The sequence below is a fragment of the Ixodes scapularis genome, unplaced genomic scaffold, assembly GCF_016920785.2.
Source record: "Ixodes scapularis isolate PalLabHiFi unplaced genomic scaffold, ASM1692078v2 PGA_scaffold6__148_contigs__length_123643588, whole genome shotgun sequence".
Classification (NCBI taxonomy): Eukaryota; Metazoa; Arthropoda; class Arachnida; order Ixodida; family Ixodidae; genus Ixodes; species Ixodes scapularis.
Genome location: NW_024609881.1, coordinates 5,018,548 through 5,039,332, shown reverse-complemented (window position 1 = coordinate 5,039,332; position 20,785 = coordinate 5,018,548). Strand labels below are relative to the sequence as shown.

Here is a 20,785-nt window from a genome sequence, read left to right as displayed (position 1 = left end):
CAAAGTACTATGGTGCCTCAGGCGAAACCTTACTAGTGCGACTCCAGAAATAAGAAGCCTGACTTGTACGGCCCTGGTAAGACAGATTATTGAGTATGCAAAAATTGTGTGGGATCCACATACTGTAACCATTTGCCATAAACTCGAAAAAATTTAGCGACTTGCTCCCAGGTTCATATTTAACAAATTCGGTCACGCTTTTTCTCCTACAAAACTATGTGAACTCGCAAATCTCCCAACTTTCGAATCGTGGACCAAGTACGAAAGGTTGAAATTCCTTTTCCAAATTATACATTACAGTATAAAGATCAACAAATCGAATTACTTCGAAATCAACACTACCGAATCTTCAAAGGCATTGCCAAAGCATGTGTAATAGAAAACTGAGTTTATTTAGGAACAGTTGTAATAACGCACATTGGTACAAACTCGGAAACTTTGGTGCGAGCCGGATGCCCATCCGACCGCCTCGAAGGTCTCGGTAAACACATTATGGCGGATACTCAAAAAGGGTGATGTCCATCACGCTAATTCTGACGCAAACACATGTTCATTTGTGATCCATCTGTACAAAATGATTGTTTTAAATAAAGTTTTTTTTTTCCTAGAGCCATCAAAGAGTGGAATATGCTGCCCGATTCTGCTGTTTCGTCAACGTCTCTTAAGGCCATTTTAGAAAATATACATTATATGGTAAGATTTGACAGCCGTAAAAATCCGTAATAAGAAAAATACATACCAAGTTTCTGCTTTCTTGTGAAATGTTCATACTTGAGCTGCTTTCAGTTTTGTAACTTTTTCTAGCGCGTTTTTAAGTGTATGAAGTGGTCTTGTGCAATCCACTTTCTAGGCTGATTACTCTTTGTATAGTGGTTACTTTCATCTTTTTATTTTTGTACACCCCCTGCTGTAATAGCCCAATGGGCCGACTGTAACAATAAATGAAATGAAAGGAATGAATGAAGTGCAGTATGATCAGTCCCCGGGCAGCCGTTCCACGCTGCATTTCAGGGTTAGAAGACAAGAAGGTATGAAAAAAATTTGCCCATTGAGAATTTTATTGAAAATGGAACTACCGGAGCGCTAGAAAGACGATGGAAATAATATGTGATATGTTAATCCCGATAAAGTGTTGACTTCCTTATATTATCTTGTGCCACTTTTACACCACTATATGACAAACACAATAAAGTGCACGTTAGATGTTAGTTTACCATGACTTGATTAAATAGGTGTTTTGATTACGCTATAATCAGTAAATATGTATGCCGAAAAAACGTAATTACAAAACTACTCTTCATCTACAAAATATACACACATATATATATACATATATATATATATATATATATATATATATATAATAAAATGAGCAGTCTTCGTCTCGAATTCCAAAGCAGGCTGCGCCGCTTTTACTTTTTACTTTCATGAGCACGTAGCGAAAGTGTAATGGTGTAACCAGGTTCGCAAAATTCTCTAGAGTCGAATTGCGCTTGCAGTCCTGTATTCGATGCTGTAAAGTTTGGCTCTAGTTAAAAGACGTATTCTGATTTGTTCCAACTTAAGTGCAACATATCTCGCCTTTCTCCAAATCAGTGTGTTCATCTGTGTGGAGTACATGCGACCGCGATATATTGTCACGAATGAAAATAGACCATTTGCTATATAGCAATAGGTTTATTGGAACACCACTCCCTGCATTCTCCTTGATGCTTGGGTAATATATATTACCCAAGCATCAAGGAGAATGCAGGGAGTGGTGTTCCACGCGCCGCACGTGCTGGCCTCAGCAGTAGTAACTTTTCTAAAGCAAAAATCTCAAACAAATGGCATCCTGCACGCGCGTTCGTCAACGCTTTATTTTGGTTATTTACTTCGAATATTTTATACGGGGAAGGCGTGCGCGTGTGGCGCGTGGAACACCAATCCCTGCATTCTCCTTGATGCTTGGGTAATATAGCAAATATTCTATTGATGCGGCAATGATAACTGAAAAAACTAGACGTTTAATGGGGCGAACTTGTGCCCAAACCAAAAAGGGAACAGAAGAAAACAGCAAAGCGTCGCGGGCGCCGATGTCGGCGGAACCGCAGGATCGAGCGCTGGGGCGAGACTGAATCCGGCTCGCCACGCGAAGCCACTTACGTACACGCGTGGGCTTCTGGAATGGTCGGTGTAGAAGGTTCGACGCGTCGAACATTCTAACCTCGAATTAGCCAACGTGGTTCTCGAATTTACCAGAACATCACATTAGAGAAAACAAAAATGCGTACTGCGGCCAGGAATCGAACCCTGGCTTTCTGCGTGGAAGGAGAGCGCAACAACCGTTAGGCCACGAGCCATGCTGCCCGCTTGGTCACCTGCGGTCGCGGCAATATCGCACCCCCAGCTCCCTTCCTTTCTTTCTGCTTTCCCCTTTTCTGATTTATTATTCTGCTATTTTTACTTTTTTTGTTCTTTTTTTTTCTTTTGACGTCACATCATTGGCTCTATTTCGCACAACAAACGATGCTCTCTACATTTTTTTTTCAAACACCTTCTCCTCCTTTTTTTATAGAAAGAGGTCGCCTTTTTTCACAAACACGCATGGTAAGAATACTCCTCCAGCTTATTTGGAAGAAAACTCGGAATGACTCGCTGTAACTCTAAACTTAAAAGTGTGGAAATAATTTGCCGAGTCATGCCCGTACCCACGGAAGGCCCTGTTAGGCGGCTGTAATGACAACGCAGCAACACATCGGTATTGAAATGCCCGATGTTGGCGACGTTGTAACAAGGATTAGTGGCGCCAATGTTACTGGAATACTGAGATGGGAAACTGCCATAGGAGCCAACATTCAAAGAGTAGCTCCGATCAATACTCGGGAACCACACTAAACGCGATCGCAACGCCACCATTTCTCCCGCAGCTGCCACTCCGGGAACTGCAAGACTGCACGTATCCGTTCAGATGAAGTCGCGCAAGGGCCGGTGGCGCCATCTCTCAGTAGGTCGTGTATTGCATTCGATAGCGTCCGCTGTTACTGTCCAATTTTGGCTTTAAACGGCCATTTTGGCGCCGAAACGTCTTCAGTTCAGGGGGGTAAAGGTGGGTGAGGAGGAGTGGCAAATCCCGCGCGCCGACATCCTGGGTCCCGAGTGAAAGATCGCGAAAGGGAGCGACAGAGCACGAGAGAAAGAAACCAATGTTGCCAGCTGAAGGACGGCAGTCGCAATGGTAATCGCGAAGCCTGAATACTCTCAGCAATATAAACAGTGATAATTTAACGTTGCAAACTAAATTCTAAGCTATTCTAAGGTTTATAAAAATCAGCATACTGATTACGCTGCATTAACTTCCCTTCTATCGAAATCTCGAAAATCTGGTAGTTGCACGGTTTCGTATTTCCGGGCGCGGCCACAAGCGCCCGGAAATACGAAACTAAACTAGATAACCGAGGCCGGTTATCTGGTTTAGTTTAGTGTCGACGGGAGACCGTACATCTGCGTGCTATGCAAAAAGAAAGCTTCGAAAGGAACGCGAATATCTTTCCACCGGTAAGTTCGTGGATTGTTGAAGTTCATGAAACTGCTCTGATGATATATTTGTGAAATCAAAGGCAGTTGGTAACCATCTGGGACCCCGAGGGTCTGCCTGCATACTCTGCCGCTTGCGGCAGCCAGAATGCATGAGAAAATGGCGGACCTTTTCCTCCAGAGTTAGTATTTATGATCTCTATGCTTCAGTTGAAGTGGTTTGAGGGATGCCAACCCCCGACTCCCAAGCGAACGCACCGCGAATTACCAAGTTAGGACGCCCCCAGGTCGGGACGCGCTACCTAAAGCCACCGGTGAGACATGGCTGTATAAATAGAATGTTATCTGTGCCGCAAAACCCTGTAAACTAATATGTTAAGCAAACATCACGCTCCTGTAATTTTGTGCTAGTCTCCAATCAACTTGCTTACAAAAAGAGGTTCTTACTTTTGTTTTTACGCTGAAACATGCCTTCTAAGACCTCGTGGTTACCACAGTAAATAAATAAAAAAAAAAGATTGAGTCGCCATATTCGCCTCTCGAGCCTGAGAGTTTCGGTAATCTGTGAACCTTCAGTAACCCCAGCAGTTGCGATATAAAGCAACTTCCATGTTGCAACTTGTCGTTAAAAGGTGGCGCTGTTATCGTATTTAGCTCGGTCTGAGTGGACGTCATGGTTCAGGTTTCAGAGGTGACTTTCCCAAGTGAGAGTATTTGTAACGTTGGTGGCGCCATCCGTATCGTCTTCGGGAACGTCAATTTGAACTGCTAATCTATACAAGCAAAAGATGGCGCAGGTGTGCGTCGTCCGCTAGAGCTGCAATAATATTCGATACTTAAAACAGTTAGTTAGCTTTAGAAAAATTATAATCCTGGAAAGTACGCTAAAATCGACTGAGGAAATTCTCCAAACGAATTTCCTTTCAAAATAACTCGTTTTTTTCTGAATTGCATTTTTCGCGTGCATAGTCAAGCTTCAAAATATTGCTTTATGGTGAAATTATTTTAAACGCATTTGAACACAAATACGAAGAACTCAGCCTTAAAGAGGCCCAATTCAGTTCCGCTAGAACACAATTAAAAATATCAGACCAGCTCCTAAAATGCTATTCGAAAAAAACTAAGAACTCCTTGGAAAGATTATTGAAATTTAAGGATTATAAGGCAGAGTTAACAACTAATTGGTTGGAGTTGCGCTTCTCATATTTTTTACGGTAAGTTGCTAGGTTCATCAAAAATAGGTCCTCAAAGTTCGTTGCTCGGTTTCAAGGCCACACTGAGTGATGACACTTTTAGTATAAAAAAAAAACAGCTTTTAAATAAATAGAAAAAGATGTGTACACTAATTCCAAATAATACGCAAATACGAAACTGTATGTGTTCTTTGTCTATTTATTAATAAAATCAAAACGCGACTTGGTCGCTTTATAAATCTATAAACCTAGAACGCATAGAGGCATGTTTTCAAACATATGAAAACCTGCGCTTCTTGTTTCATATTACGGGTGACTTTTGCGAAGATATTACGTTTTGTCATAAGGTAGCGAAGATTAATGGGCCATTTATTTGCAATTAGAACGAATTGCGTTACTCCCGCACAGACGCGACATTTGTAGCGCGACCATGATACGAGGTACACCCAGCACAGGCATTATTGTTGCGGCCGTGGAACCGCAGCCTTAAGAATCCGTCAATGGAATCTTCCCGTAATTTTTCGTAGATGTTTTCGGCTGGAACGTATTTGCTAAAGACACTTCATAGCGGTTCATGGCCCGTTTATAATCAGTATACTCCACGTTAGACTTTTTTAACTACGTCATGAGAGCTAACCGCCACATTAGCTTCGTCCGATTTGCCCGCACCCTGCGTTGCTTTTCTTTATCTTTCTTTCTTTTGATGGGAATATCGGCTTAACTGTTTTTGACCAGACTTTTATTTTTATACAGCGTTTGATATACAAGTATTCTGAGTCTACCCAATAGCCGTGACACTTCTCAGGCACCTGACCATGCAATTCAATATCACGTCGGACATACGCGACATGAATGAGGCCATCGTGGCACGAATAATTCGGTCTATTGCACCATCAGCTTGTCGAGTGATTATGGTTTCTGAAACCACCATGGCACCCACCGTGCCTCTGCTATCTACTTATGTCCAGAAAGACAGGCAAGAAAAAGATTAATATTACTATGCACAAATAATATAATTTCTTATTGGAATACTAACTTCCCCATGTTTTACCCCGCGCACGCTGTCGCCACCGCCGCAGTTAATCTTTGCGTTTCAGCTCACTATGTCCGGAAGGAGAGTCTGCACCAGGCACAAGGTCCGAGCCTTCTTTCGAGGCTCCCTGGAGACTTCTTCGCCCCTGATGACATCGATGCAAAGAACACACCCTAAGAATCTTCCGAATGTCATTCCCTTGAGATGTCTCCTGATGGTATCTTCTGAATTGCTTGCAAACTATCTTTTGCGGCAGACTTCACCACATGCTTCCGCATCAAAAACCTCCTTAGAAAAACTGGTTGAAATAACCCCACACTGGAATCATCAGATGGGGATTTCGGATTGCGTTTTCAGAGGAAAGTCTACAAGCTAGAAGAGGCCGGAGCTGTAAGATGAGTGGTTAAACTCTTGGGATTAATTCTGTAGTTAGGGTGCTCATGAGGGCAGTTGACACGGTCTGCAGATGGGGCGTCCAGATGATGTGATTCTCTTTCCAAAATGCGTCTCCCAAGAGGAAGTACCCGGGAGACCCTTTTAGGACTAGCCCGAAAGCGCACCCTCAAGAGGCCGACGGGCGGAAAACTCGGAGGACGTCTTCAAATGAAGCCTGTTCAGAACGCCCGGTAGATGGCGGGCTGACCAAGCGGCGAAAAGCAAGGGACGCGTGCTCAGGCATCTCCCGAGTCTCCCGACCCGTCCAGATCCGGCCTGGGCGCGCCCAGGGCCATCCTCTTGATGGTGGTGATCTTCTGGAGGACGTGCTCCTCATCCTTGTCCCTAGGCACGCCTTTGTAGTGGAGCCAGTGCTCGTCCTCGAGGATGGCCAGCGCGTACGCGGCGGCCACATGCAGACCCAGGTGCTTGCGCAGCGTGGTCGCCGCTTCCGGAAGATGCAGCAGCTTCATGTAAGGGCCGTCCGCGCCCAGGTCGTGGTACGCCTGTGAAGATCAGATAGCGTGTTATGTAGCAGCTGCCCCTGAAATTTTACTCACAAGTATCTGCGAGTGACACAGATAGAGGCGTTGCTCACGGTTATGGTTTTTCCACTGGCATTGTACTGTATAACATATTGAATTCGCGGAAGTACACAAGCGCCAAGAGAAATAGGCCTTCTTGAGAAGTCAAATTAATCTGGTGGCAGTATTAGAAGCTTCAAAAGCTCTACTGTACAGGCTGGTTCACACACTTGTAACTGCGTATGATGGAGTGCATTACGACCCGTTGTGACAAGAGAACACGCTATAGCAATCTGGCGCCACATATGAGGTGCAGTTCTAGGGTCATATATAGCCTCAGAACTGCATTGTATCACAGCGTTGTACGTACTATATATGGGAAACGGTCGTTTATAACATTGGAAAAAGCTTTTCAAGCCGATAGTGAAAATATGTGTGCAAAACTCTAAGAAATACAGGATGTTTATTTAGCTGCGCCAAATATAAGAAAAGTTGCATTAGGACATTTTTTTACTAGCTTACACGACTTGGTGTCCACTATAAAACAAGGTTGTTTGTGCAGTTAGGTGGCTAATTAAAGAGGCTATTTTATTTTTTCTAATTAATGACTTTAGAGGGCATATTCCACTTACGAAATTGATGTCCAACCTCAAGGCTGTATGCTTCAACCGCAAGCTGTTATAAACATGTAAGCATTTTGGCACTGCCGTCCAAATTATTTTAGTTCCGCGGGCTTCTTCAAACCGAAACTAATTTAGAAAATAGCGGCAGTGGCGTCACTATTTCTGCCCTCGTGTGGTGTTACAGTAACAACGTCACCTGTGAGGCGTTTCGGTTTCCGTTTGAGGAAGCCTGCGGAACTAAAATAATTTGGCCGGTAGCGCCCGAACGCTTACATGTTTTACTTCACAGCGCACAAGAAGAGACACACTTCAAAGTTCACGTACACCAAAAAAGAACACCAAGAAATAAAGGAAAAAAAAGAAGAAAGAGGGAAAATATCCTTTGAAGTGTGTTTGTTCTTGTGTGCTGTAAAGTGTGTTAGGACCGGATGCGCTTCAGCGTAGCTGGTCCTAAGACGTCGCAAGAGGTTTAAAAACCGGTCTGGTCTCTCTCGGTCGTACTCGGCTGCATATCTGTGAACGGCGCTTAAGCATAAAGGCCCGTTCACACTCTTGCGACTGCTTGCGACCTCTTAAACCTGGGTTCCTAAAAACTTCTTAAACCAGAGAACACACTGGCGCCATCTATTGGGAAGCAGTGTAAACTCGGCGGTCCGGCATATTTTTTTCTTATTTCTCGCGCATTATCTTTTCTTTTTTGGCTCGAAAAACTTTTGTCAATGTTATAAACGAGCCTTTCTATGGTTATTACGCACATTTGACCTCGGAAATCCCGCAAAACCTTCGCTCTTGTAAAATGCAGTTCCAGGGTCACCGCATAGATGGCGCCACAATACCAGTGTGTTCCCTCCCGTTCACACTCTTGCGACCGAGTACGACTGAGAGAGACGAGATCTCTTACAACTTCTTAAATGTTTCTAGAATGAGGGAATACACTGACATTGTGGCGCCATCTATGCGGTGACCCTAGAACTGCATTTCACAAAAGCGAAGGTTTTGCGGGATTTCCGAGGTCAAATGTGCGTAATACCCATAGAAAGGCTCGTTTATAACATTGACAAAAGCTTTTCGAGCCAAAAAAGAAAGGATATTGCGCGAGAAATAAAAAAAATTATGCCGGACCGCCGAGTTAACACTGCTTCCCAATAGGTGGCGCCAGTGTGTTCTCTGGTTTAAGAAGTTTTAAGGAACCCAGGTTTAAGAGGTCGCAAGCAGTCGCAAGAGTGTGAACGGGCCTTAAACCTCCAACTCGCCAAAGCTGAAGTTTTGACCAACTTGTTTATTAAAGCTTGCGGGTGGCCCATACTATAGTGAAGGATTGACATCAGTTTCGAATATGCAATATGCCCCACTAACTAGCCCACCAGATGATTATTAGGGCGCTGGGCCCCGTCAAGCTGCACAAGTGCAGCTTTTTTCCCAGCGCCCTTGTCACGGATGTATTTTTGTGGCAGAAAATAAACTGATTTGATTTGATTTGATCTTGATGCCCTCTAAAGTAAAAAGGTAATTTAAATGAATTCGTTAGTTAGCCGCCTAACTGCACAAACAACCTTGTTTCTTGTGGCCACCAAGTCGGGTCAGCTGAGGAAAAAATTAAAAGTGTCCTAATGCGACTCTTATTTTTTTTTTTTTTAGAAATTTGGTGCAACTAAAAAGAAAAACTGATTCTGAAGTGATGAACACTCGGTTGGAAATTGAAAAAATAAAGCTCGAACAAATACAGGCACAAATTGAGCTCCAAAAATTGCAGAAGGAAAATGGTGGTGGTGCAGATGGGGGGCTGGGATTACAACCAGAATCTGGGGTAGCCCACTATGCTGCACTCTTGACTAATGTGCTCAGCCGGATGCCCGGGGACAAAACCTTGGTGCCTGGCTGGTTTGAGGCGGTAGAAGTCATATTTCGATCCTTTCAGGTCCCTGACGAGATAAAAACTGTTCTGATAATGCCGTATATAGCTGACAGGGTCAGGTCAGCGATCATGTGCAGTGGCATGAAGGAACTGCCATCTTACGCTCAGCTAAAAGAACGAATTTTACGTGAGCTAAGATTATCTCCAAACGAATACAAACGACTATTCACAACGGCAGGCAAATTGCGGGAAGAGTCCTGGAGCCAGTTCGCCGGCCGACTTAATAGCTACTTCAGTTATTATGTGAACAGTAGAAAAGTGGATACTTACGATGACCTGTTGCAACTAGTTGTCGCGGATAGGTTGAAGGAGTCCCTCCCTAATTAAATAAAAGCATATGTTGCCTTGAACGAAACGGGGGAGTGGCTGCGTCCCGAGGCGATAGCTAAGCTCGCTGAATGCTATCAGGAGAGTAATGCACAGAAGGTCCCAAAACCCTATCACAAGACAGACACTACTGGTGACTCTAGTCAGAGCGAGTCTATGACGCCTCCGAAAGAGAGAGGTCATACTGAGTATGTCGGCGACACTCGACGCTGTTTCGCTTGTGGGAAACAGGGTCATCTGGCAAGAAATTGCCCTGAGACCAATCCTAAGCTAACGGCACGAGTAAAAAGACCTTTAGACTGCGAACACGCCGAGCAATCAATCGAGGTACATGATGAACTAGTATCACTGACTGAACAACACGAAGTGCTTGACGAAGAACGATTTGTGCAACTCCGCTCAGGAGACAAGCGCTTGAATGCTAGGGTCGATTCGGGGGCAGACATTACAGTGGTTCGAAGGTCGATGGCCACCATTTTGGACGAGAATCAAAAAGGGAAGGTTCGGTTGAAGGGCGCTTTCGGCCACGAGGTGGAGGCCGATCTCGTGTATGTCCCGTTTCGACTTGGTAGCAGGGCGTTTGATACTGGAGTGGATACTTTACTGCTCTGTGCTGTAACCGAGCAGCTTGCCGGAGAAGTTGACGCGCTACTCACACCTGAGGATTTAGTAGCTTTAAGAGAAGTAGAACAGAAAGTGCCCTTAGTAGATCAGGTGGATCTTCCCTGTGACGCTGCAGTATTGAAGGAAGGGCTGGTGATAGAGGCATGCGTGGCGAGCACACAGTCGGAGGGTGAAAACGGGATTGTAGAGTCTGTGGACGAGCGAAGTGACGTAAACGAAATAGAATCTGAAGGTTGCCTTCAGTTTCGAACAGAGCAAAAGAACGACGAGTCGCTGAAGCCCTTGTGGCTACAGGCAAAAAAAGGGACTCATGGAATGCAAGTGGTTGATGGAATGCTGTTCCATAAAGAAAAAATAAATGGCAGAATTGTCAAGCAGCTAGTTTTACCGGAAAGCAGGCGGAAGACAGTGTTAGAAGTAGCCCACGACAAACCAGTTGGCGGGCATTTCGCTGGAAAGAAAACGCAACAGCGAATTAAGAATTCATTTTACTGGTCGAACATGCAGGAGCAGATTAGTAAATACTGCAAAGATTGCCATTACTGCCAGTTGAACGCGAGACCTAGAACCAGAGACCGTGTGCCTATTACCCCGCTAGTAAGACCAGATGTTCCATTCCAGACAGTTGTAATGGATTGTATTGGACCGTTAGACCCGGCGTCGTCGAGGGGGCACAAATATGCCTTGTGTCTGGTTGATGTGTGCACGAGATGGCCAGAAGTGGTTTGTATCAGATCGCTAACGGCGAAGGCAGTGTGTGACGCGCTGGTTGAAATATTCGCGCGAATGGGAGTGCCAGAAACAGTCTCGTCCGATCAGGGCACAAACTTCACGGCCGAGCTCACACAGGAGTTGCTGCGTAGGTTGGGGTCGTCACCCAGGTTCTCTACACCAGAACACCCAGAGAGCAATGGGCTAGTTGAGCGATGGGAATGGTACGCTGAAGCGGATGTTGAGGCAAGTGATAGCGGAACATGGGCGGGGCTGGGATCGCCTAGTTCCTTGTCTACTTTGGGCCTACCGCGAAATCCCGAATGAAACTACGGGGATGTCGCCATTTGAACTCATGTATGGACGTGCGCCGAATGGTCCACTGTCCATCCTAAAAAAATCATGGACTGGTGATTGGACGCCCCCGTCCACGCTCATTGAGTCGGCGGACAAATATCTGGTTAGATTAAGAAAACAAATGGCCGACATGACGCGAGTAGTAAAGGAACAGGCAGAGCACAAACAGAGGTCGTACGCCACGCGTTACAATCTCCGAGCGAAAGAGAAGGCCTTTTGTAGGGGCGATCTAGTGCTACTAAGGGACACGAGTGGTAAAAAGATGAACTTTCCTTGGTTGGGACCAGCGAAGATACTAGAGGTTAGGAGAAAGAACAGCTACGTAGTTGAGATGCCTGACGGTGGCCGTAAGTGGATCCACGCCAACAAACTTAGGCCATATGTGGCACGCGTTGACGCTGTTGGTGTTATCTTTGATGATCCGGACTTCGGTTCGGTGGAGGAACTCCCCACAGACGGGAGGGGAGCAGGTGAACCTGAATCACAGAAAACCGCGGAGGAAAAAGAGATGTACAGCATGGTACAGCAGTTCGTACATGTCTTTTCTAGGCGCCCAGGAAAGTGTGCAAAGGGACTGCACAAGATAAGACTTGTTGAAGGTTCGCAACAAAAGAAGAGATATGCTTATAGGGTGCCGATAAAAATGAGAGCTGAGGTTGAAAGGCAGATAGAACAGCTTCTAGAATGGGGTATGATCTATCCAGTTGAATCAGAGTTTGCTCATCCGGTAGTCTGTGTAGCGAAGAAGGATGGGAGTGTGAGATTGTGCATCGATTATAGGCAATTAAACGCGATCACTGAAGTCGATGCCTTTCCAATGAATAATGCTACCGAAATGATCTGGATGGTCGCGAAGGCGTCGTACATAACAGTACTGGACCTAACCCGTGGGTATTGGCAAATACCAGTCGAAGAACGGTCTCAGAAGTTCACAGCATTCGTAACCAATCGTGGGCAGTACGCATGGAAAGTTATGCCCTATGGGTTGAAAAATTCAGCGGCAACTTTTCAGCGCGTGATGAATGAAGTGTTGCAACCACACAGAGAATATGCAGGCGCATATATCGATGACATTGCAATATATTCTTCTAAGTGGGAAGACCACCTTTTGCATGTAAAAAGCGTTCTCGAAACCTTAAGTCGCGTGGGGCTTACGGTGAAGCTGTCCAAATGCAGGTTTGCCCAGGGAATGATGATGTACCTCGGCCACCAGATCGGCTCTGGGAGGCATGCTCCTGACCCCGTTCGTATCAAGGCGATTCAGATCATGGAGAGGCCAAAGACGAAGAAAGAACTGAAGAGCTTTTTAGGGCTAATGAACTACTATAGAGACTACATTGCGAACTATGCTGAAGTGGTATTGCCGTTGACCGCGCGAACTGGAGACAGGACTCCGAACGTGTTACCGTGGGGTGACGAGGAGGAACAAGCGTTTCAAAGGGCAAAGTGTCTCCTGATGGAAGTCCCAGTCATGAGAGCGCCAGATGCCAGCCAGCCTTTTGTTCTGTCCACCGACGCATCGGATAGAGCTATAGGGGCATGTCTTGCCCAAAGGGCAGGTGATGGAAAAGAGTACCCGGTGGCGTTTCTCAGTAAAAAACTAACTGATCCCCAAACCCGGTGGGCTGTAATCGAACGCGAAGCTTACGCGATTGTGTGGGCCTTGGGTCAGTTGGAAACGTGGCTATTTGGGGCGGAGGTCGAAATTCGCACCGACCATAACCCTTTGCAGTATTTGGCGTCAGCAGCACCAAATAGTGCGAGGCTGACTCGTTGGGTGCTAGCGTTGCAAAAATTTAACCTGAATGTCCAGTACGTAAAAGGGACGAGAAATGTCCCTGCTGATGCGTTGTCAAGGCTGTAGCCGGGTGGAGTTTTGTTTGTGGTTAATGTACTTTAGATGTTCTCAAGAAGTTTGTCAGTCTTTCTAGTGATCATTCACGCCGAATGGATGGGAATGTGCGCGCAGTTCGTTTTCTTTTGTTCTAAATGTTACGATTGTAAAGGAATACACAAATTGTGATTTTTTTATTGGAAAAGAAAAAAAAAAGGGGGGGGGGGGGCGTGTCATGCATGTGGCATGCACGAGGCAGCGGATTCAGCGCGCGCCGTCGCCGACGGGTTATCGTGCTTTGTGATTGTTATATTTTTGTTACCCGTGGTGTGCGCTGATTGGTGCGACGAGAAAAAGACGAAGTGACGACGAAAGGACCGAGGCTGGAGACTGTGCACGAGGAGAAAAAAGGAACGCGGTGCGCTGGAGCTGGTGCAAGCACGACTTCGAACCGAAATAAAACGCTTTCCCCCCAAAAGGCTGGCTCCCTGCCTTCCCGGGTCTCACGGCGCCCAAACCACAAGCCGTGACTAGTCACGGCTTGTGGTTTGGGCGCCGTGAGACCCGGGAAGGCAGGGAGCCAGCCTTTTGGGGGGAAAGCGTTTTATTCCGGTTCGAAGTCGTGCTTGCACCAGCTCCAGCGCACCGCGTTCCTTTTTTCTCCTCGTGCACAGTCTCCAGCCTCGGTCCTTTCGTCGTCACTTCGTCTTTTTCTCGTCGCACCAATCAGCGCACACCACGGGTAACAAAAATATAACAATCACAAAGCACGATAACCCGTCGGCGACGGCGCGCGCTGAATCCGCTGCCTCGTGCATGCCACATGCATGACAGCCACCAAGTCGGGTCAGCTGAGGAAAAAATTAAAAGTGTCCTAATGCGACTCTTATTTTTTTTTTTTTTAGAAATTTGGTGCAACTAAAAAGAAAAACACCCTGTACACCAAAATCGCGAATGTTCCACGGCTACACAAGAGATGGCGCCAGCATGTTCCCTAGCTTTAAGATGATATAAAATTGTAGGCCCCCTTACCGCTCATTCACACTGGAAGCGGATCCGCGTTCGCAAAGCGGTTGGGAACGCGGTTTTATAAAGATCCAGTACAGTTGCACGCGCAGTTGATGTCATCGAGTGTGCGTGCAATTGTACGGAATCTTTATACAACCCCGCTCGCAACCGCTTTGCGAACGCGGATCCGCTTCCAGTGTGAATGAGCGGTTAGTCCTTGACTTATCCGCATGTAAAAGCTGCAGGTGCGGACCGCGAGAATACGTACCATCCACAACGTATCTGGGCGTGCTTTTCGATGAACTTCTCTCATGGGGAGCGGATCTTCACTACCGGGCGAGGCGCCTACGTACGGTATCTGCTTATGTATATGCCTTCGTTCTCTGACCGATGCACCTACTAGATATGACACATATCAGGCACTGGGGGAGTCTATGCTACGAACGGTTTATGGTTCCTGCTCGTATTATATATAAACAAAAAGAATATTAGATATTATTCTGCGAAACATAGCAAAGAACATTGCGCATGGAACTAAATATGCTGAGCTCGAAAGGGACCTAAAGGTGCGGTTGTAATGGAACTTGCCAGCTGAGAAATGTAATGTGTATTTTTTGATAAGTGCATTGTTTGATAAGTAAAACGTTCGTTGTAGTGGTTGTGATATGAACATTGTCGCGTTTCTTTTTGATACTCCTGTAGGAGATGTGGTTTCGTTACGCGTTGCGTGCACGAAGTAAAACACCTCCGTTGTATCGTCCACTCTTGCCTTGGCCCGTAATAGTGCTGGCAATATTGTGAAATAAAATAAACAATAAATAATATATGTACGATACTAGTAAACAATTAGTACAAATACACGTTTAAGCAGCCACTAAAGACGCAAAGGGTCCTCAAGAAAATAAAACGTTTCGTTCTGTCAAGTGTTTTCACGAACTACGGTAACAGGACACGACTTTTTTATGTTCCGCATTATCAAAACATATTGTCAAATGTACTCCTGGATTCGCAGTCACTTAGAATTGTATGAGAGAGTTGAGAAAGCGGTGCAATATCCTTGATGCAAAGACAAACTTGTGACCTGTTTTTTTTTTATTTTTTTTTACGCAGAAGTAAATTGGTACGTCGTTCTGTGTAGGTTTTCGCATCTTGTGGTAATCAATTTTATATTTACAGAGTTTGTAATTTGTCGGGTTTTGTAACATGTGATTTGGATTTCGTCTGTAACGGTTTAGGGCGTGAAATAGGTATGTGCCTGAAGCATGCCGGTGCGTTGTTCGGTGCAAGAGTAGTAACACTGTTCCTATCCCTTGCAACAGTGTCCCGCCCACAGGCACACACGTCCTTTTGCGGGATTGGGTAATTTTTGTACTAGTTTATTTTGCAATAAAGATTAGTACAACAAACTTCAATCTTCAAAAACACAAGTCGTGCTACGTACGGTTTCGATGCTGAGGGGGTATAGCTAGTTTTTGGAGAGGGCTGACTATTTCAATGTGGGCAGTCTTTTGAAAGCCTGCCCACAAAGAAAGATATAAACATTAGAGACAATTGTTGACACGGAATACGCCATTAAACTGGCATCTCATCCAGAGTTGCGTGCACCGCGGTGTCGGCTGTTCCACCACTGCCAAATAAGTCCAGGCTTCCCAACAATAACTTCCATAAAGCAAACAAATCGTGATTTTTCTATGATAAGTTTCGGAGAAAAATCAAAAGTTTTGGAGGCAATTAAAAATTTTAAACCAAGCTTACCCACGGGAGCGGATCGTATTCCAAGTTTTATAGTAGAAAGTTGTGCTCAAATACTTTGTTCAGATTTGGTCCATATATATAACTTCACACTTGATTCAGGGACATTAAAGGGACCATGAAGGCAGTTTCGAAGTTTTATTCGACGATTGAAATGGATGTCAGGCACGTCTCAGATACTGTTGACCAAGTTCTAGCCCGAACAGAAGTTTGGGTGCCACACCAATCGAGCAAACAGGCGCGGTAATAATAGCGCCGGGAACGATGCCTGAGACCCCACCGAGGCGACGGCAGAAAGGTGAACCAAAGTGCGCCGTCGAAGCGTGACGACAACGGGCTCCTCGTCTGCCGATTGGTTCAAACGATAGACGCGCTCTTGGTTTCGATTTCGGTGGTGAGATGTGATGGAAAAGTTTATTTGAACCTTAGATAATATTTTGAAGTTGGAGTGTGGAATTAATAGGTTTCATACCGTGTATAAAAGCATAATCTGAAGCGACCCCTCCGTTTGTCACTGGTTGAACCACTGATCTCTATGTCTATTTGCTGGATCGCGTTTGACCAGCTCCTCCTATGGACCGGAATGCGGTCACTGGCGGCCATCTTTAGGTAGAGTTATATCATCTCTAGCCATCATAGTAATATGGCGGACAGCGCAATGGCGGCAGGCTGCCATAAAATAGCCGTAGATCTAGTACACTGTACCGTGGGTGACATTTCGTGCTTGATTGAAGTTGTTCGACGAAGCAGATTCTTGAAACCCGGCGTGAACGGTAGCCTCATCTTTGAGGACCCGGCAAAAGTTCTACGAAAGCGCAGCACCGGGGGAAAGCCAGCGCAGCTCGCATCAAAAGCAGACTCCGTACCGTCGTCTGCTTTCGATGCTCCTTTCGATGCGACTTTTGATACGTGCTGTGCTGCTTTTCTCCCGGTGCTGCAATTTTGTGAAACTTTTACCAGGTCCTCAAAACCCGGACTACTGTTCACGTCGGGTTTCAAAAACATGTTTCGTCAAACAATTTTAATCAAGCAAGCAATATCACCCACGCTATTTTGACCGCAGCCTGCCAACCCACCTGCCAAAACGCTATCTGCCATGGATGGATGATAGCGGCTGCAGCAGCTTACATTGGCTAGAGGTGATATAACTCTACCTAAAGATGGCCGCCAGTGACCGCATTCGCGGAGCGGGCAAACGCGATCCAGCAATTGTCATAGAGATCAGTGGGTTGAACGCATCCCGCACTGCTACCCCGGGCGCGTAACAAGCATCGAGCAACCATGGACAAAAAAAAAAGAAAAAAAAAAAGAAAAAGGTACGAGTGCCGTGGGCGGCGGACTTTTGGTTTTGGTTTCGTGCGTCGTCTCGTGTTCGCTTTGAGAACTGGTGTCTCACCAATCATGCCGCGTTTATGTGCAGTAGCAGGTTGCGCGCAAGGTTTGGCGCGCACCTGCCGCGTGCTCGACGAACGCGCCCGGACTCCGGCGCGGGTGGACTAGAGTGGGACCTCCCACCACACGACGTGGTCGCCCCGGACGATTGCTTGATCGCCGGACACCGCGCCGTGCCAGCCTCCAGCGCTGGACCCCCAACTCCCCCCGCCCCCCCATCCCCGGCCACCCGGTATTCGATGCAACTAAATTAATCCCCCTCGCGCGTACTCCGACATGCCCGCCCCCCCCCCTCCCCTTCTACAAATCTATTTCTATCTCCCCCCTCCACCCCCAACCTTTCTCCCCACACCCCCCTCCCCCCGAGAGCCAGTGACCAAGCGCCCGGTGCGCAACCACTATTGGCCCTCTCCTCCCCCCCCCCCACCATCTTTCACAACGCTTAGAAGAAGAAGAAGGTCGGCTAAAGACGTGCGGTCGATCGGGCGACGTTAGTTTGCCTAAACTGCCGACCGATGCAGCAATGCGCAGCATTTGTTTGCGCGCCGTCGTCTTGCGTAGAGCTGTGGACAGCGGCATTGCGTCGGCGTCGGCGAGTGGGGCGGGGAGTTGCTCGACCGAGGAGTTGGTGGTAGGTTTAGGGCGCCCTCGTAAAGTGCCAATCCAGAGTTCTGCGTCCTTAGCTGCATCTCCCGTTTAGTCGGCGTGAGGTCGCTGAACGGGAGCTCAAACTCGTTTGCGAGCGCGGCGTTGTCGTCCATTTCTTCCAGGTTTTCTTCACAGACCGCCAAGCACTAGAGCGAACCACGGGAACCACACTGAGTGTGCACTAAATCCTACCGATGCAGACAGTGCTCCCTGACGTCACTTCTCTATCTAGAGGCGAAAAAGGGAAGAAATCTGAATGTTTGTTTCGGTTTCGCAAATTTATTTGCAGGTACAGAAATAAGAGTCACAACGTTCTAGAAAAAATTGTGTGGCATGCCAGGACCCCAATGATTCCGAAAACACCTTCTTTAAAAAAAAATTAAATTGCCTTCATGGTCCCTTTAACTAGCGTTTGTAACAAGCTCTATGGTCGTTCCGTTGCACAAAATCGGGTGATCTATCCAAGGTTACCAACTATCAGCCTTGCTCCCTCCTCTGTGGTTTGTCAAAGGTATAGGAAATTGTTCCGCACACCCACCTCTATGGCATATTTTTGTCGGAATATTATTCCTGAACAATATGGTTTCATGAAAAGCCGCTTTGCAGAAACAAACCTATGTTCCTTCCTGGTCAACTAGTACCATATGTGGATTGATGTTCCTGTATACACACCGCTGGACAAGCGGATGTAGTGTACTTTGATATGACCCGTGCTTTCGATAAAGTAAATCATGGACTACTGTTCAATAAACTCTCTAGTTACGGTCCTGCTACCTACTAGTTACGGTCCTGCTGCCTTCTAAGTACTGTCGTGTGTTTGATAGATCTCTCTCATCGAGTGAAATTTGTGCCAATTATCTGCTCCTTTTTTTTTTTTTCTACTTCTGGCGTTCCCCAAGGCAGTATCCTCGGTTCTTTACTATGTTTAATTCTTGTGAGTGATTTCCCTTCTTCGTTTAAGCACATGCAGTTATTGTTATTTGCTGATGATACTAGGTTGTTTACGGTGGCTAAAGTGGTTGAAAAAATGCGAATGTCTTCACCATTATATAGATTCTATTTCGGTGTGGTGTCTTTCAAATGGTCTATCTTTAAATGAGTCAAATACGAAAGTTATTTCTTTCTCTAGAAAGCGTGAAATTCTGAATTTTCTATATAATCTAGATTACGCCAATGATATTCATGTCGAGATCACCCATAATCTGGGAGTTTTAATAAATACTGCGATTAATTTTAATCATCAAGTAACTACAGTTACGAATGCTTTCTTTAGAGTTCTGGAAGTCGTTACGTGAATAACACGGTTTTTTTTTCATCATTTTGTTTGTTACGTTTGGTTTTTTAAATGGTGCATTGTCGTGTCGAATAATGCCTCAACTGTATGGAATTGTATTGAAGCGGCTAACACAAGTGTAATAGAGCGTGTTCAACGTAAATGTGTTCGTGTATTGTTTCATCGTTACTTTTAACCGAATTATGTTTACGGTTACGAAATGGTTGGATACCTCGCGAAATTGGACATGTTGCACAACAAGAGAACGATCCGTTGATTGATGTTTCTGTATAAGATTCCAAATGTTATAATTGATTCACCGGCACTACTAAGTCACGTTTAGTTGCGCGTTCCTCGTAGGTCTAGCAGAGTTTATTCTTTGTTTTATCCTTCTGATTTATATCACGCAACGTCCATGGCACGCCTTCGGTTGCCGTATAAAAATTTAGAACAGATTTGTGGGAATGCTACTAGACATTTTATTACACGTATAAATTTAGAAAAAAAAAACAGTTTTGTACATACTTTTAATCTCTTTTTTTTATCGTGTCCGATCAATTATACTGCTGTCATTTATAAGTGCACGACTAAGAAGGAGTCAAGCTGTTCGTGGGTCACTCAAAATAAATTAACAAAAAAGAAAATAAAAGAAATCAGAATTATTTGGTTTAGAGCAGTGGTCTCAAACTCATTTCAGAGTGGGGGCCAGACAGCCGACACTGGGAAGGCCGTGGGCCAACGTTAAACCAGAGGAAGGGGGGGGGGGGGTTAAAAAGTTTAAAAAAGGAAGATACCTCGTGTTCTATGCTTTTTGTAAACTCAGTTATGCCAGTCTCGTTTTTAGATTTGATATGTTTATATGACTATTTTGGGCCCTGACCTGATGTGATAGCAATAATTGAAGTGATACTGCCCCGCCAACGTGCTCGCATTTTTAATAGAACAGGAAAGTAAGTACACTGTTGTTCCCATTGCTCAATTCACTGAGGAATTAACCAAGCTCAACATGTATTTAAGAAACAATCAGTTATTTGACCGTTCTTGCTTTCCTGACGATTTTGATTACAACACCCATAGTTGTCTTTTAATTGCGCCGAAGTCGTTGCTTTATCTTTGGCGGTTGCTCCTGCCGATCGAGATTTTGAGGAGTCGAGATGCATCCTTCAACAAAGAGCGAGCGCTTGCAGCCTATAGAACGGAATTGTATTAACGGAATTATTGTACATTACAAAAAGCTGGGAAGCAAAAGATAAAGCAAAACAAAGGGCAAATGAACGCATATAAGTGAAAACTATTTGAATGCGTTCAAGGAGCGGAGCGACTTTTCGATCGAAAATGAATCGGCGAGATGAGATCAAGATGGCGCCTGCGATTTCTAGCGCTCGAAACATCGGAACCGGGACTCGTAGCCGGTTCCCTACGGGCCGCGTCTCAGCGAGTCGCGGGCCGCGTGTTTGAGACCCCTGGTTTAGAGCATATTTATTTAATTTAAATCATATTTATTTGGTTTTGTCTAAATTGAAATGATTTCATTACTTTCATGACAAAAAATATATTGATTATTTTACTAGAAGTCTTTCCAAAGTTGGCAGGCTGATTCTTCAGTCCGCTCAGTTACTA

At 45.5% G+C, this 20,785-nt stretch overlaps 1 pseudogene; it reads right to left on the bottom strand.

Annotated features, from left to right (window-relative positions):
- Positions 1 to 4,706: 4,706 nt before the first annotated feature.
- The window catches only part of LOC121046549, a 73,510-nt pseudogene continuing 57,431 nt past the window's right edge, over positions 4,707 to 20,785 (bottom strand).